Here is an 18,360-nt window from a genome sequence, read left to right on the forward strand (position 1 = left end):
AGAGCGGCTTCACTTGAAAACAATGTAATCATACCAAGGAAAGAGCAAACACTTGCCAAGGTCGGCATGCGGTAGTGAAGCACGTTACGTACTACTGATGATTGTGTTACTGCTCCGGGAGTATAAGGAAGCCAGCTGCATAATTTACACCTAATGTGGTGCCCTGTTTCTTCTGTAGACAACACAGAAGCGGTGATGGAAACCACAAGACTCTGTTTTATGTAAACATGATGTTTCTGTATATCAGAAATGGTTCTCCCGCTATTATTTTTAGTCATCTGAGTTTAAATAATACTTTACAACTTTTTTTTCTCAGAATCTAGTGCACAATTGTAAACGATAGATTCACTGTTTAAAAGATAGTAAAGGGATATGAAACCCCACATTTTTATTCCATGATTCAGATAGACTATGCAATTTTAAACAACTTTCTAATTTGCTTCTATTATCAAATTTTCTTCATTCTTTTGGCATCCTTTTTTGAAGGAACAGCAATGTACTACTGTGAGCTAGCTGAACATATTGGTAAGACAATGACAAGACTCCTAGCTCCTGAGCCTACCTTAGTCTGCTTTTCAATAAAGGATACCAAAGAATGAAGCAAATTAGATAATAGAAGTAAATTGAAAGTTGTTTAAAATTGTGTTCTCTCTCTAGATCCTGAAAGAAATTTTTTGAGTTTCATGTAAAGGGACTTAAAGGGACAGACAAGTCCAAAAAATACTTTCATGATTCAGATAGGACATGTAATTTTAAACAACTTTCCAATTTATCAATTTATTTTTATCACCAATTTTGCTTTGTTCTACTAGGTTCATATGCTAATTTCTTTGCCCTTGAAGACCGTCTCTAATCTGAAAGCATTTTGACAGTTTTTCACCACTAGAAGGCGTTAATTCATGTGTTTCACATAGATAACATTGAGCTCATGCACCTGAATTTACTGAGGAGTGAGCACTGATTGGCTAAAATGCAAGTCTGTCTAAAGAACTGAAATAAGGGGGCAGTATGCAGAGGCTTAGATACAAGATAATTACAGAGGTAAAACGTGAATTATTATAACTGTGTTTATTATTCAAAACTGGGGAATGGGTAATAAAGGGATCTATCTTTTTAAACAACAAAAATTCTGGTGTTGACTGTCCCTTTAAAAGAGGAAATGCTCTAATGTGTTAGAAAATTTTCTATTGCTCGCATATAACTGTGTTTAACCCCTTCAGGGCAGCAATGCTGAGACCAAGCTGAACACAACTAGTGAGCCACTAACAATATGCAGCCACCAATCAGCAGCTTTCTCCCTGCAGTGCATTGCTGCTCCTGAGCCTATCTAGGTATGCTTTTCAACAAAGGATATAAATAAAATAAAGTAAATATGATAATAGAGGTTAAATTAAAAAGTATTTTAAAATTGCATTATTTATTTGAGTCACAAAAATGTTGACTTTCATGTCCCTTTAACAACAGTTTTTATGCAGTTGAAGTAAATCGGAAAGTCACTTAAAATTGTGTGCTTTGTCTAAACTGTGATAGTTTAATTTTGACTGTCATGTCAATTTAATCTTTTTTATTACAAACATTTTGGGCCAGATTACGAGTGGAGCACAATGTGGATTCTTTCACCACCCTGCGGTACCTTGCATGGAAGGTACCGCATTCAATTTGGAGTACCTTGCATTCCTATTGGCTGAAATTTTGAAGTCAGCCAATAGGATGAGAGCTACTGAAATCTTATTGGCTGATTTGAACTGCCAATAGGATTTCAGTAGCTCTAATCCTATTGGCTGATTTCAAAATTTCAGCCAATAGGAATGCAAGGTACCCCAAATTGAATGCGGTACCTTCCATTCAATTATTAGTGTACAATGGAGATCAGATGAAGAGGAGCCTCCACGCCGTTGAGGACTGCCGCCGCTGAGGACCGCCAATCTGGATCCGCGCATCAGAGAAGACTGCTCCGCGCCACCTTCGCTCCAGATGAATATAGAAGATGATGGAGCCGCCTGGAAGAAGATCTTCACTGCCGGACTTCAGGAACGGTGAGTACCTATTTGGGGCTTAGTCTTAGTTTTTTTGTTTTTTTTTGGGGTGGCTTTTTTTTTAGTTTAGGGTTATTTGGGCTGTAAAAGAGCTGATTGCCCTTTTAAGGGCAGTAAAAGAGCTGAATGCCCTTTTAATGGAAATGCCCATACAAATGCCCCTTTAGGGGCAATAGGTAGCTTAAGTTTTTATTTTTTTATTTTGGGGGGTTGGTTGGGTGGGGGGTTTTACTGTTAGGGGGTAATTGGTAATTTTTTTAAAAGTAAAACAGCTGTTTAACTTAGGGCAATGTCCTACAAAAGGCTTTTTAAAGGGCTTTTAGTAGTTTAGATTAGGGGGTGTTTTTATTTGGGGGGGGGATTTTATATTTTTATAATGGTATTAGTTTAAGTTTAAATTTTTTATTTTGGATAGCTTTGTTTTTTTTTTTTCTGTAATTTTCCATTTTTTATTTTTTGTATTATTACCTTTGGGGTTTATATATATTTTTTAAATAGACTAGCCTCTGGACAGGCTTATCACCTAGTATATATATTGTATAAAAAACATCAGATATATGTAGAAATATGTATTTATGAATAAATAGGACATATTCTTGTATGTGAAGAACATTGGAATGTGAAATATTCATATTTTCATGTCCAGTTAGTACATGAGAATATGAGATCGGGTTTACGTGCAAATAGGGTGTTAGGTATTTTTCTCTTGTTAAGTGTAGTCAGTCCACGGGTCATCCATTACTTATGGAATATATCTCTTCCTAACAGGAAGCTGCAAGAGGATCACCCAAGCAGAGCTGCTATATAGCTCCTCCCCTCACATGTCATATTCAGTCATTCTCTTGCAGCCTAACTAAAGATAGGTCGCTGTGAGAGGTCTGTGGTGTTTTTTAACTTAGTTTATTTCTTCAATCAAAAGTTTGTTATTTTAAATGGCACCAGAGTGTGCTGTTTGTTCTCAGGCAGCATTAGAAGAAGAATCTGCCTGCGTTTTCTATGATCTTAGCAGACGTAACTAAGATCCACTGGCTGTTCTCATCTGAGGAGTGAGGTAACTTCAGAAAAGGGAAATAGCATGCAGGGCCCCCCTGCAAACGAGGTATGTGCAGTAAATTATTTTTCTGAGGAATGGAATTGACTGAAAAAATACTGCTGATACCAATGTAACGTAAGTTCAGCCTTAAATGCAGTGATAGCGACTGGTATTAGGCTGATGAGTGTGTGTACACTGAATGTATTTTTCTAAGGAATGGAATTGACTCTGAAAATACTGTTAATACTGAAATAATGTATGAGCCTTAACTGCAGTAAAAGCGACTGGTAGCAGGCTTATTAATAACACTTCATAACTTTTAAAATGTATGTTTAAAACGTTTACTGGCATGTTAATCGTTTTTTGTGAGGTACTTGGTGATAAAACTTATTGGGGCATGATTTTTACCACATGGCCATCTTTGTTTTCTGCATAGAAACAGTTATCTGAGCTTCCCCACTGTTGTAATATGAGTGGGAGGGGCCTATTTTAGCGCTTTTTTGCGTAGTAAAAATTCAGTCACAATCTGTCTACTTCATCCTCCATGATCCAGATCGTCTCTAGAGAGCTCAGGGGTCTTCAAAATTAATTTTGAGGGAGGTAATCAGTCACAGCAGACCTGTGACAGTGTGTTTTGACTGTGACCAAGCTTGCTAGTCTCATTGCTAGTCTGTTTAAACATGTCTGACACAGATGAATCTCTTTGTTCACTATGTTTAAAGGCCAATGTGGAACCCAATAGAAATTTGTGTACTAATTGCATTGATGTTACTTTAAATAAAAGTCAATCTTTACATGTAAAGAAATTATCACCAGACAACGAGGGGGAAGTTATGCTGACTAACTCTCCTCACGTGTCAGTTCCTTCGCCTCCCGCTCAGGAGGTGCGTGATTTTGTGGCGCCAAGTACATCAGGGAGGCCCTTACAAATCACTTTGCAAGACATGGCTACTGTTATGACAGAAGTATTATCTAAATTGCCAGAATTAAGAGGCAAGCGCGATAGCTCTGGGTTAAGGACAGAGCGCGCGGATGAGGTGAGAGCCATGTCAGATACTGCGTCACAGTTTGCAGAACGTGAAGACGGAGAGCTTCATTCTGTGGGTGACGGATCTGATCCAGGGAGACTGGATTCAGAGATTTCTAATTTTAAATTTAAGCTTGAGAACCTCCGCATATTGCTAGGGGAGGTATTAGCGGCTCTGAATGATTGTAACACGGTTGCAATTCCAGAAAAATTATGTAGGTTGGATAGATACTATGCAGTACCGGTGTGTACTAACGTGTTTCCTATACCTAAAAGGCTTACAGAAATTATTAGCAAGGAGTGGGATAGACCTGGTGTGCCTTTTTCCCCTCCTCCCATATTTAGGAAAATGTTTCCTATAGACGCCACCACACGAGACTTATGGCAGACGGTCCCTAAGGTGGAGGGAGCAGTTTCTACTTTAGCTAAGCGTACCACTATCCCGGTGGAGGATAGTTGTGCCTTTTCAGATCCAATGGATAAGAAAATGTTTGTTCAGCAAGGTTTTATCTTACAGCCCCTTGCATGCATTGCGCCTGTCACTGCTGCGGCGGCATTCTGGTTTGAGTCTCTGGAAGAGGCCATTCGCACAGCTCCATTGGATGAAATTATGAATAAGCTTAAAGCACTTAAGCTAGCTAACGCATTTGTTTCTGATGCCGTCGTATATTTAACCAAACTTACGGCTAAGAACTCCGGATTCGCCATCCAAGCGCGCAGAGCGCTATGGCTTAAATCCTGGTCAGCTGACGTGACTTCTAAATCTAAATTGCTTAATATTCCTTTCAAAGGGCAGACCTTATTCGGGCCCGGCTTGAAAGAAATTATCGCTGACATTTCCGTAGGTAAGGGCCATGCTCTACCTCAGGACAGGGCCAAATCAAAGGCCAAACAGTCTAATTTTCGTGCCTTTCGTAACTTCAAGGCAGGAGCAGCATCAACTTCCTCCGCTCCAAAACAGGAAGGAGCTGTTGCTTGTTACAGGCAGGGCTGGAAAGTTAACCAGTCCTGGAACAAGGGCAAGCAGGCCAAGAAACCTGCTGCTGCCCCTAAGACAGCATGAAGAGCGGAAACGGATCTAGTGGGGGGCAGGCTTTCTCTCTTCGCCCACGCTTGGGCAAGGGATGTCCAGGATCCCTGGGCGTTGGAGATCATATCTCAGGGATATCTCCTGGACTTCAAAACTTCTCCTCCACGAGGGAGATTTCATCTTTCAAGGTTATCAGCAAACCAAATAAAGAAAGAGGCGTTTCTACGCTGTGTACAAGACCTCTTACTAATGGGGGTGATCCACCCAGTTCCGCGGACGGAACACGGGCAAGGATTCTATTCAAATCTATTTGTGGTTCCCAAGAAAGAGGGAACCTTCAGACCAATCTTGGACTTAAAAATCCTAAACAAATTCCTAAGAGTTCCATCATTCAAAATGGAAACTATTCGAACCATCCTTCCCATGATCCAAGAGGGTCAGTACATGACCACAGTGGACTTAAAGGATGCCTACCTTCACATACCGATTCACAAGGATCATTATCGGTACCTAAGATTTGCTTTCCTAGACAGACATTACCAGTTTGTAGCTCTTCCCTTCGGATTAGCTACGGCTCCAAGAATCTTTACAAAAGTTCTGGGCTCACTTCTGGCGGTACTAAGACCGCGAGGCATAGCGGTGACTCCGTACCTAGACGACATTCTGATACAAGCGTCAAGTTTTCAAACTGCCAAGTCTCATACAGAGATAGTTCTGGCATTTCTGAGGTCGCATGGGTGGAAGGTGAACGTGGAAAAGAGTTCTCTATCACCACTTACAAGGGTTCCCTTTCTAGGGACTCTTATAGATTCTGTAGAGATGAAAATTTACCTGACAGAGGCCAGGTTATCAAAACTTCTAAATGCTTGCCGTGTCCTTCATTCCATTCCACACCCGTCAGTAGCTCAGTGCATGGAAGTAATCGGCTTAATGGTAGCGGCAATGGACATAGTACCATTTGCGCGCCTGCATCTCAGACCGCTGCAATTGTGCATGCTAAGTCAGTGGAACGGGGATTACTCAGATTTGTCCCCCCTGCTAAATCTGGATCAAGAGACCAGAGATTCTCTTCTATGGTGGCTTTCTCGGCCACATCTGTCCAAGGGGATGACCTTTCGCAGGCCAGATTGGACGATTGTAACAACAGACGCCAGCCTTCTAGGCTGGGGCGCTGTTTGGAACTCCCTGAAGGCTCAGGGACTATGGACTCAGGAGGAGAAACTCCTCCCAATAAATATTCTGGAATTAAGAGCAATATTCAATGCTCTCCTAGCTTGGCCTCAGTTAGCAACTCTGAGGTTCATCAGATTTCAGTCGGACAACATCACGACTGTGGCTTACATCAACCATCAAGGGGGAACCAGAAGTTCCCTAGCGATGTTGGAAGTCTCAAAGATAATTCGCTGGGCAGAGTCTCACTCTTGCCACCTGTCAGCGATTTACATCCCAGGCGTGGAGAACTGGGAGGCGGATTTTCTAAGTCGCCAGACTTTTCATCCGGGGGAGTGGGAACTTCATCCGGAGGTCTTTGCTCAACTGATTCATCGTTGGGGCAAACCAGATCTGGATCTCATGGCGTCTCGCCAGAACGCCAAGCTTCCTTGTTACGGGTCCAGGGACCCGGGAGCGGTGCTGATAGATGCTCTGACAGCCCCTTGGGTCTTCAACATGGCTTATGTGTTTCCACCATTCCCGATGCTTCCTCGTTTGATTGCCAAGATCAAACAGGAGAGAGCTTCGGTGATTCTGATAGCGCCTGCGTGGCCACGCAGGACCTGGTATGCAGACCTAGTGGACATGTCGTCCTGTCCACCGTGGTCTCTGCCTCTGAGACGGGACCTTCTAATTCAGGGTCCTTTCAACCATCCAAATCTAATTTCTCTGAGGCTGACTGCATGGAGATTGAACGCTTGATTCTATCAAAGCATGGCTTCTCAGAGTCGGTTATTGATACCTTAATACAGGCTAGGAAGCCTGTTACCAGAAAAATTTACCATAAGATATGGCATAAATATTTATATTGGTGCGAATCCAAGAGTTACTCATGGAGTAAGGTTAGGATTCCTAGGATATTGTCCTTTCTACAAGAGGGTTTAGAAAAGGGCTTATCTGCTAGTTTGTTAAAGGGACAGATTTCTGCTCTGTCTATTCTTCTACACAAACGCCTGGCTGAAGTTCCAGACGTTCAGGCTTTTTGTCAGGCTTTAGCTAGGATTAAGCCTGTGTTTAAGACTGTTGCTCCGCCCTGGAGCTTAAACTTAGTTCTTAACGTTCTTCAAGGCGTTCCATTTGAACCCCTTCATTCCATTGATATCAAGCTGTTATCCTGGAAGGTTCTGTTTTTGATGGCTATTTCCTCGGCTCGAAGAGTCTCTGAGTTATCTGCCTTACATTGTGATTCTCCTTATCTGATTTTTCATTCAGACAAGGTAGTTCTGCGTACTAAACCTGGGTTCTTACCTAAGGTAGTTACTAACAGGAATATCAATCAAGAGATTGTTGTTCCATCATTGTGTCCTAACCCTTCTTCAAAGAAGGAACGACTTTTACATAATCTGGACGTAGTCCGTGCCCTGAAGTTCTATTTGCAGGCAACTAAAGATTTCCGTCAAACTTCTTCGCTGTTTGTCGTTTACTCTGGACAGAGAAGAGGTCAAAAGGCTTCGGCTACCTCTCTCTCTTTTTGGCTTCATAGCATAATACGTTTAGCCTATGAGACTGCTGGACAGCAGCCTCCTGAAAGGATTACAGCTCATTCTACTAGAGCTGTGGCTTCAACCTGGGCCTTTAAAAATGAGGCCTCTGTTGAACAGATTTGCAAGGCTGCAACTTGGTCTTCACTTCACACTTTTTCAAAATTTTACAAATTTGACACTTTTGCTTCTTCGGAGGCTATTTTTGGGAGAAAGGTACTACAGGCAGTGGTTCCTTCTGTTTAATGTTCCTGCCTTGTCCCTCCCTTCATCCGTGTACTTTAGCTTTGGTATTGGTATTCCATAAGTAATGGATGACCCGTGGACTGACTACACTTAACAAGAGAAAACATAATTTATGCTTACCTGATAAATCTATTTCTCTTGTAGTGTAGTCAGTCCACGGCCCGCCCTGTCTTTAAGGCAGATATAAATTTTAATTAAACTCCAGTCACCACTGCACCCTATGGTTTCTCCTTTCTCGTCTGGTTTTGGTCGAATGACTGAATATGACATGTGAGGGGAGGAGCTATATAGCAGCTCTGCTTGGGTGATCCTCTTGCAGCTTCCTGTTAGGAAGAGATATATTCCATAAGTAATGGATGACCCGTGGACTGACTACACTACAAGAGAAATAAATTTATCAGGTAAGCATAAATTATGTTTTTTCACTTTTTTTGCTCCATTGACTTCTATGGGGGAATACGTGAACGTACACGCAATATTGTAAGTTCGCCATTTTGCGCTTGTAGGGTTAGCACGCGAGCATTAACAGTTTACTTTCAACTCATAACATGATCGCGACTCGATGCATGCAAAAAGCTTATTTATTGTGCAATTAACGCTTGAGTGGGAGTGTTAGGTTTATTTAAGGGGGGTTTGGGTGGGTTAGAGTAGGGGTATGTAGGTGGTGGGTTTTAATGTTGGGGGGGTTGTATTTTTTTTTACAGGCAAAAGAGCTGATTACTTTGGGGCATGCCTCGCAAAAAGCCCTTTTAAGGGCTGGTAAAAGAGCTGATAACTTTGTAATGTAGAATAGGGTAGGGACTTTTATTATGTTGGGTTTTTTTTAATTTTATTAGGGGGCTTAGATTAGGTGTAATTAGTTTAAAATTCTTGTAATATTTTTTAATTTTTTGTAATTTAGTGTGTTTTTTTATTATAGAATAGTTTATTTAATTGTATTTAATTGTAGGTAATTGTAGGTAATTTATTTAATTGATTTAATGATAGTGTAGTGTTAGGTTTAATTGTAACTTAGGTTAGGATTTATTTTACATGTAATTTTGTAATTATTTTAACTAGGTAGCTATTAAATAGTTAATAACTATTTAATAGCTATTGTACCTAGTTACAATAAATACAAAGTTGCCTGTAAAATAAATATAAATCCTAAAATAGCTACAATATAATTATTCGTTATATTGTAGCTATATTAGAGTTTATTTTACAGGTAAGTATTTAGTTTTAAATAGGAATACTTTAGTTAATAAAAGTTCATTTATTTCGTTAGATTAAAATTATATTTAACTTAGGGGGGTGTTAGGGTTAGACTTAGCTTTAGGGGTTAATACATTTATTATAGTAGCGGCGAGGTCCGGTCGGCAGATTAGGGGTTAATACTTGAAGTTAGGTAGCGGCGACGTTGGGGGGGGAGCATTTTAGGGGTTAATAAATATTATGTAGGTGTCGGCGATGTTGGGGGCAGCAGATTAGGGGTTCATAGGGATAATGTAGGTGGCGGCGGTGTCCGGAGCGGCAGATTAAGGGTTAATTGTGTAATGCAGGTGTCAGCGATAGCGGGGTCGGCAGATTAGGGGTTAATAAGTGTAAGGTTAGGGTGTTTAGACTCGGGGTTCATGTTAGGGTGTTAGGTGCAGACTTAGAAAGTGTTTCCCCATAGGAAACAATGGGGCTGTGTTGGGAGCTTAACGCTGCTTTTTTGCAGGTGTTAGGTTTTTTTTCAGCCCAAACTGCCCCATTGTTTCCTATGGGGGAATCGTACACGAGCACGTTTTGCCAGCTTACCGCTACCGTAAGCAACGCTGGTATTGAGGGTTGAAGTGGCGGTAAATTCGGCTCAACGCTCCCTTTTTGGAGCCTAACGTAGCCCTTCAGACAACTCTAAATACCAGCGTTGTTTGGAAGCATCGGTAGGAAAAAAAGCTGTGTTAGCTACGCGGGTCTTTACCGACAAAACTCTAAATCTAGCCGTTTGTAATTACAAGAGTTTTCTAATGTTTTGAAGTGAAACAACATACTACCAGAGTGTTACAACTTTCTGGATATGTTAACACCATGTTTGCTGCAGTTGTGTTTCAATTGCCAAACTCCACCCAGCTCTTGTTATTGGAGGAGTCAATCTTTACTTTTTACTAGAGTTGACAAAGTTTGCCATTGTCATTTTGTGAGTAAAACTTGCATTATTTTGCCATATTGTATCTCATCATCTGATGCTGAAGCGAGAAAGGGACAGATAAGTGGCAAGGTTAGCGCATTCAGTTATCAAAATTACAAAACCCACTTTTCTTTAAATTACCTATGGTAAGTTAAATTACTGGAAAGTGGGGGGGATAATGAAAGTATATTGCAAAGTTTTTTATATTAAAAGCTCAAGGTGTTATAAGCGCCTTTAAACTCAGCGCTGCAAATATGACTTCATCCTAGCTCTGTGGTGGCAGCAAACACATAAGAACATTTTATTTTTACACTTTATTAATATATTTTTTTTTTTTTTACCTTTTACATTAATCTCGGTTCTGTTTTAGCCCTTATATGTATGACATACTATAATACAAAGTTAAAAAAGATTCTGGTTCAAGCTTGCAGATAACACTTTATTATTCATAGTAATTCTAAGAGCCAGTCTATGCGTGAGCGAAAAGGGTTTGTGCTTGAGGTTAACACGCATCGGGTTAGCTCGTCCTCAGAGCTCTGGTTAACTGTTTTGCGAAACGAAAAAGTGTCAGAAAACACATAAAAAATACATTGATAAGTACAGTTACACTCATAATAACACCATCTAATAAAAAATATTCAAAAAAAATTATTGCACAAAAAAGTTAAAAGGGCTCAAAGATATGAGGTCTCAGGTGTTGGGAAAAAAGGCAGACAAAGGGCTTTAACATAGATATACATACATACACATGTTTAAATATGTATGTATATACATATATATATATATATATATATATATATATATATATATATATATATATATATATATATATATATGTGTATGTGTGTGTGCGTATGTGATTATATGTGTGTATATATGTATTTATATGTGTAAATATGTATTTACAGACATATATGCACATTAATACATATATATACATATATATAAGTGCATTGGAGCCCTTAAAGGGACATGAAACCCAAACTTTTTTTTCAGACAGAGAATACTATTTTATTCAGCTTCCAATTTACTTCTATTATTTCATTTGCTTCCTTCTCTTGTCATCCTTTGCTGAAAGGTTTATCTAGGAAAGAACCTAGGTTCTAGCTGCTGATTGGTGGCTGCATGTATATACTGATTGTCATTGGCTCACCATTGAATTTAATCAGCAACCAGTAGTGCATTGCTGCTCATTCAACAAAACATACCAAGAGAACAAAAAATGATAATAGGAGTAAATTAGAAAGTTGTCTAAAATTGCAAGCTATATCTGAATCAGGAAAGAAAAATGTGGGTTTCATATCCATTTAAGTAGATACAAATATAGAAAAGCATATTTATGCAATATTCATATTTAATAAAGTGTTATTTTGTGTATTTACTGTAAATGTCACATCCAAATTTTCTACATATAACAGTATATGTTATATGTATTTATAAATAGATATTCATATATATATATATACTAGTACTAAAGCCCGTGTACACGGGCCATTTTTTGCAGTACAGCGGTCCCACCCCTTGCTCTCTCCCCCCTCCCTTTTGCTCTCTCTTCCCCCCTCTCTTTTGCTTTCTCTCCCCCCTCTCTTTTGCTTTCTCTCCCCCCTCTCCTTTGCTCTCTCTCCCCCCTCTCCTTTGCTCTCTCTCTCCCCTCTTTTGCTCTCTCTCTCCCCTCTTTTGCTCTCTCTCTCCCCTCTTTGGCTCTCTCCCTCCTTTGGCTCTCTCCCTCCTTTCTTTTGCTCTCTCTCCCCCCTCTTTGGCTCTCCTCCCCCCTCTTTGACTCTCTCCCCTCTTTGGCTCTCTCCCCTCTTTTGCTCTCTCTCCTCTTTGGCTCTCTCCCCCCCTCTTTGGCTCTCTCCCCCCCCTTTGGCTCTCTCCCCCCCCTTTGGCTCTCTCCCCCCCCCTTTGGCTCTCTCCCCCCCCTTTGGCTCTCTCCCCCCCCTTTGGCTCTCCCCCCCCTTTGGCTCCCCCCCTCTTTGGCTCTCCCCCCCCCTCTTTGGCTCTCTCCCCTCTTTTGCTCTCTCTCCTCTTTGGCTCTCTCCCCCCCTCTTTGGCTCTCCCCCCCCCCCCTTTGGCTCCCCCCCCCCTTTGGCTCTCCCCCCCCTTTGGCTCTCTCCCCCCCTTTGGCTCTCCCCCTCCTCTTTGGCTCTCTCCCCTCTTTTGCTCTCTCTCCTCTTTTGCTCTCTCTCCTCTTTGGCTCTCTTTCCTCTTTGGCTCTCTCTCTCCCCTCTTTGGCTCTCTCCCCCCCTCTTTGGCTCTGCCCCCCCCTCTTTGGCTCTGCCCCCCCTCTTTGGCTCTGCCCCCCCCTCTTTGGCTCTCTCTCCCCCCTCTTTGGCTCTCTCCCCTCTTTTGCTCTCCTCTTTGGCTCTCTTTCCTCTTTGGCTCTCTCTCTCCCCCCTCTTTGGCTCTCCCCCCTTTAGCTCTCTCCCCCCCCCCTTTGGCTCTCTCCCCCCCCTTTGGCTCTCTCCCCCCCTCTTTGGCTCTCTCTCCCCCCTCTTTGGCTCTCTCTCCCCCCTCTTTGGCTCTCTCTCCCCCCTCTTTGGCTCTCTCTCCTTTTTGGCTCTTTTTCCTCTCTGGCTCTCCCCCCCCTTCTCTTTGGCTCTCCCCCCCCTTCTCTTTGGCTCTCTCCCCCCCCTTCTCTTTGGCCCCCCCTTCTCTTTGCCCCCCCTTCTCTTTGCCCCCCCCTTCTCTTTGCCCCCCCCCTTCTCTTTGCCCCCCCCCTTCTCTTTGGCTCCCCCCCTTCTCTTTGGCTCTCCCCCCCCTTCTCTTTGGCTCTCCCCCCCCTTCTCTTTGGCTCTCCCCCCTTCTCTTTGGCTCTCCCCCCCTTCTCTTTGGCTCTCTCTCTCCCCCTCTTTGGTCCTTCTCCCCCCCTCTCCTGCTCCCTCTCTGGCTCTGTCTTGAAGTCTTCACATCGCAGGACCCCGCCCGGCCACGCCCCATCGCGGCGGCACCCGCCCGGCCACGCCCATCGCGACGCCCGGCCACGCCCCCATCACAACGCTCCCGTCGGCCACAAACAGCTGTGAGGTCTGGGGAGCGCGTGGCTGCTTCTCATGCAGCACACCTCACAGCTGTTGAGTAGCTCGCGCTCCATATCTCTTGCCACAGGCTGTTTCAATCAGCTTACCTCGCGCTCCCCAGACCTCACAGCTGTTTATGTACCTCGCGCTTCCCACTCTATGCTGTGTATCTCGCGCTCCCTATCTCAAGGCCAAGTGTTTGTCTCTACTGCGCATGACGGCTTCAGACAAACACTCTCTTTTGCTTTCTCTCCCCCCTCTCCTTTGCTCTCTCTCCCTCCTCTCCTTTGCTCTCTCTCTCCCCTCTTTGCTCTCTCTCTCCCCTCTTTGCTCTCTCTCTCCCCTCTTTTGCTCTCTCTCTCCCCTCTTTGGCTCTCTCCCTCCTTTCTTTTGCTCTCTCTCCCCCCTCTTTTGTTCTCTCCCCCCTCTTTGGCTCTCCTCCCCCCTCTTTGGCTCTCTCCCCTCTTTGGCTCTCTCCCCTCTTTGGCTCTCTCCCCTCTTTGGCTCTCTCTCCTCTTTGGCTCTCTCCCCCCCTCTTTGGCTCTCTCCCCCCCCTTTGGCTCTCTCCCCCCCCTTTGGCTCTCTCCCACCCTTTGGCTCTCTCCCCCCTCTTTGGCTCTCTCCCCTCTTTGGCTCTCTCCCCCCCTCTTTGGCTCTCTCCCCCCCCTTTGGCTCTCTCCCCCCCTCTTTGGCTCTCTCCCCCCCCCCCTTTGGCTCTCTCCCCCCCTTTGGCTCTCCCCCCCCCGCCTCTTTGGCTCTCTCCCCTCTTTTGCTCTCTCTCCTCTTTGGCTCTCTTTCCTCTTTGGCTCTCTCTCCCCCCTCTTTGGCTCTGCCCCCCCCCTCTTTGGCTCTGCCCCCCCTCTTTGGCTCTGCCCCCCCTCTTTGGCTCTGCCCCCCCTCTTTGGCTCTGCCCCCCCCTCTTTGGCTCTCTCTCCCCCTCTTTGGCTCTCTCCCCTCTTTTGCTCTCCTCTTTGGCTCTCTTTCCTCTTTGGCTCTCTCTCTCCCCCCTCTTTGGCTCTCCCCCCTTTAGCTCTCTCCCCCCCTTTGGCTCTCTCCCCCCCTCTTTGGCTCTCTCTCCACCCTCTTTGGCTCTCTCTCCCCCCCTCTTTGGCTCTCTCTCCTTTTTGGCTCTTTTTCCTCTCTGGCTCTCCCCCCCTTCTCTTTGGCTCTCCCCCCCTTCTCTTTGGCTCTCCCCCCCTTCTCTTTGGCTCTCTCCCCCCCTTCTCTTTACCCCCCCCCTTCTCTTTACCCCCCCTTCTCTTTGCCCCCCCTTCTCTTTGGCTCCCCCCCCTTCTCTTTGGCTCTCCCCCCCCTTCTCTTTGGCTCTCTCCCCCCCCTTTGGCTCTCCCCCCCCCCTTTGGCTCTCCCCCCCCCCTTTGGCTCTCCCCCCCCTCTTTGGCTCTCCCCCCCCTCTTTGGCTCTCTCCCCCCCTCTTTGGCTCTCTCCCCTCTTTTGCTCTCTCTCCTCTTTGGCTCTCTCCCCCCCTCTTTGGCTCTCTCCCCCCCCTTTGGCTCTCTCCCCCCCCCTTTGGCTCTCTCCCCCCCCCTTTGGCTCTCTCCCCCCCTTTGGCTCCCCCCCCCCTCTTTGGCTCTCTCCCCTCTTTTGCTCTCTCTCCTCTTTGGCTCTCTTTCCTCTTTGGCTCTCTCTCCCCCCTCTTTGGCTCTGCCCCCCCCTCTTTGGCTCTGCCCCCCCTCTTTGGCTCTGCCCCCCCCCCCTCTTTGGCTCTGCCCCCCCCCCCTCTTTGGCTCTCTCCCCCCTCTTTGGCTCTCTCCCCTCTTTTGCTCTCCTCTTTGGCTCTCTTTCCTCTTTGGCTCTCTCTCTCCCCCCTCTTTGGCTCTCCCCCCTTTAGCTCTCTCCCCCCCTTTGGCTCTCTCCCCCCCTTTGGCTCTCTCCCCCCCTCTTTGGCTCTCTCTCCCCCCTCTTTGGCTCTCTCTCCCCCCTCTTTGGCTCTCTCTCCTTTTTGGCTCTTTTTCCTCTCTGGCTCTCCCCCCCTTCTCTTTGGCTCTCCCCCCCCCCCCTTCTCTTTGGCTCTCCCCCCCTTCTCTTTGGCTCTCTCCCCCCCTTCTCTTTGCCCCCCCCTTCTCTTTACCCCCCCTTCTCTTTACCCCCCCTTCTCTTTGCCCCCCCTTATCTTTGGCTCCCCCCCTTCTCTTTGGCTCCCCCCCCTTCTCTTTGGCTCTCCCCCCCCCCTTCTCTTTGGCTCTCTCTCTCCCCCTCTTTGGTCCTTCTCCCCCCTCTCCTGCTCCCTCTCTGGCTCTGTCTTGAAGTCTTCACATCGCGGGACCCCGCCAGGCCACGCCCCATCGCGGCGGCACCCGCCCGGCCACGCCCATCGCGACGCCCGGCCACGCCCCTATCACAACGCTCCCGTCGGCCACAAACAGCTGTGAGGTCTGGGGAGCGTGTGGCCACTTCTCATGCAGCACACCTCACAGCTGTTGAGTAGCTCGCGCTCCATATCTCTTGCCACAGGCTGTTTCAATCAGCTTACCTCGCGCTCCCCAGACCTCACAGCTGTTTGTGTACCTCGCGCTCCCTACTCTATGCTGTGTATCTCGCGCTCCCTATCTCAAGGCCAAGTGTTTGTCTCTACTGCGCATGACGGCTTCAGACAAACACTTGGCCTTTTATAATATAGGATATATATTGTTGGTGATATACTCACCCTGGACTAAATAACTTCTTCAGACCAAGACAGGTTAAAAAGAGTTTGTTTATTGATTACACACTGCAGTATGGAGAGAAACAATACAAAGTTTTCTCTGGGGGGGTCAGTCCCCTTCCCAGGTATTTATACATTTCACATCTAGGCTATTTACAGTTCATGATTGGCTAGCTAAAAAATGCAAGGGTTTTAACAAATATGGTCACAACCCTCTTTGGCTCTCTCTCCCCCCTCTTTGGCTCTCTCTCCTTTTTGGCTCTTTTTCCTCTCTGGCTCTCCCCCCCCCTTCTCTTTGGCTCTCCCCCCCTTCTCTTTGGCTCTCCCCCCCTTCTCTTTGGCTCTCTCCCCCCCTTCTCTTTACCCCCCCTTCTCTTTACCCCCCCTTCTCTTTGCCCCCCCTTCTCTTTGGCTCCCCCCCTTCTCTTTGGCTCCCCCCCCTTCTCTTTGGCTCTCCCCCCCCTTCTCTTTGGCTCTCTCCCCCCCCTTTGGCTCTCTCCCCCCCCCCTTTGGCTCTCCCCCCCCCTTTGGCTCTCTCCCCCCCTTTGGCTCTCCCCCCCCTCTTTGGCTCTCTCCCCCCCTCTTTGGCTCTCTCCCCTCTTTTGCTCTCTCTCCTCTTTGGCTCTCTCCCCCCCTCTTTGGCTCTCTCCCCCCCCTTTGGCTCTCTCCCCCCCCCCTTTGGCTCTCTCCCCCCCCTTTGGCTCTCTCCCCCCCTTTGGCTCCCCCCCCCCTCTTTGGCTCTCTCCCCTCTTTTGCTCTCTCTCCTCTTTGGCTCTCTTTCCTCTTTGGCTCTCTCTCCCCCCTCTTTGGCTCTGCCCCCCCCTCTTTGGCTCTGCCCCCCCCTCTTTGGCTCTGCCCCCCCCCTCTTTGGCTCTGCCCCCCCCTCTGGCTCTCTCCCCCCTCTTTGGCTCTCTCCCCTCTTTTGCTCTCCTCTTTGGCTCTCTTTCCTCTTTGGCTCTCTCTCTCCCCCTCTTTGGCTCTCCCCCCTTTAGCTCTCTCCCCCCCTTTGGCTCTCTCCCCCCCTTTGGCTCTCTCCCCCCCTCTTTGGCTCTCTCTCCCCCCTCTTTGGCTCTCTCTCCCCCCTCTTTGGCTCTCTCTCCTTTTTGGCTCTTTTTCCTCTCTGGCTCTCCCCCCCTTCTCTTTGGCTCCCCCCCCCCTTCTCTTTGGCTCTCTCCCCCCCTTCTCTTTGCCCCCCCCTTCTCTTTACCCCCCCTTCTCTTTACCCCCCCTTCTCTTTGCCCCCCCTTATCTTTGGCTCCCCCCCTTCTCTTTGGCTCCCCCCCCCCTTCTCTTTGGCTCTCCCCCCCCCCTTCTCTTTGGCTCTCTCTCTCCCCCTCTTTGGTCCTTCTCCCCCCTCTCCTGCTCCCTCTCTGGCTCTGTCTTGAAGTCTTCACATCGCGGGACCCCGCCAGGCCACGCCACATCGCGGCGGCACCCGCCCGGCCACGCCCATCGCGACGCCCGGCCACGCCCCTATCACAACGCTCCCGTCGGCCACAAACAGCTGTGAGGTCTGGGGAGCGTGTGGCCACTTCTCATGCAGCACACCTCACAGCTGTTGAGTAGCTTGCGCTCCATATCTCTTGCCACAGGCTGTTTCAATCAGCTTACCTCGCGCTCCCCAGACCTCACAGCTGTTTGTGTACCTCGCGCTCCCTACTCTATGCTGTGTATCTCGCGCTCCCTATCTCAAGGCCAAGTGTTTGTCTCTACTGCGCATGACGGCTTCAGACAAACACTTGGCCTTTTATAATATAGGATATATATTGTTGGTGATATACTCACCCTGGACTAAATAACTTCTTCAGACCAAGACAGGTTAAAAAGAGTTTGTTTATTGATTACACACTGCAGTATGGAGAGAAACAATACAAAGTTTTCTCTGGGGGGGTCAGTCCCCTTCCCAGGTATTTATACATTTCACATCTAGGCTATTTACAGTTCATGATTGGCTAGCTAAAAAATGCAAGGGTTTTAACAAATATGGTCACAACCCTCTTTGGCTCTCTCTCCCCCCTCTTTGGCTCTCTCTCCTTTTTGGCTCTTTTTCCTCTCTGGCTCTCCCCCCCCCTTCTCTTTGGCTCTCCCCCCCTTCTCTTTGGCTCTCCCCCCCTTCTCTTTGGCTCTCTCCCCCCCTTCTCTTTACCCCCCCCTTCTCTTTACCCCCCCTTCTCTTTGCCCCCCCTTCTCTTTGGCTCCCCCCCCTTCTCTTTGGCTCCCCCCCTTCTCTTTGGCTCCCCCCCCTTCTCTTTGGCTCTCCCCCCCCTTCTCTTTGGCTCTCTCCCCCCCCTTTGGCTCTCTCCCCCCCCCTTTGGCTCTCCCCCCCCCCTTTTGCTCTCTCCCCCCCTTTGGCTCTCCCCCCCCTCTTTGGCTCTCTCCCCCCCTCTTTGGCTCTCTCCCCTCTTTTGCTCTCTCTCCTCTTTGGCTCTCTCCCCCCCTCTTTGGCTCTCTCCCCCCCCTT

The 18,360-nt window shown here is 46.9% G+C and overlaps 1 protein-coding gene across 3 annotated transcripts in view; it reads left to right on the plus strand.

The window, feature by feature from the left end:
• Positions 1-18,360, plus strand: part of WIPF3 (WAS/WASL interacting protein family member 3) — a 266,059-nt gene that overhangs the window by 96,587 nt on the left and 151,112 nt on the right. The window lies entirely within an intron of this gene.

The sequence above is a fragment of the Bombina bombina genome, chromosome 5 (genome assembly GCF_027579735.1).
Source record: "Bombina bombina isolate aBomBom1 chromosome 5, aBomBom1.pri, whole genome shotgun sequence".
Lineage (NCBI taxonomy): Eukaryota > Metazoa > Chordata > Amphibia > Anura > Bombinatoridae > Bombina > Bombina bombina.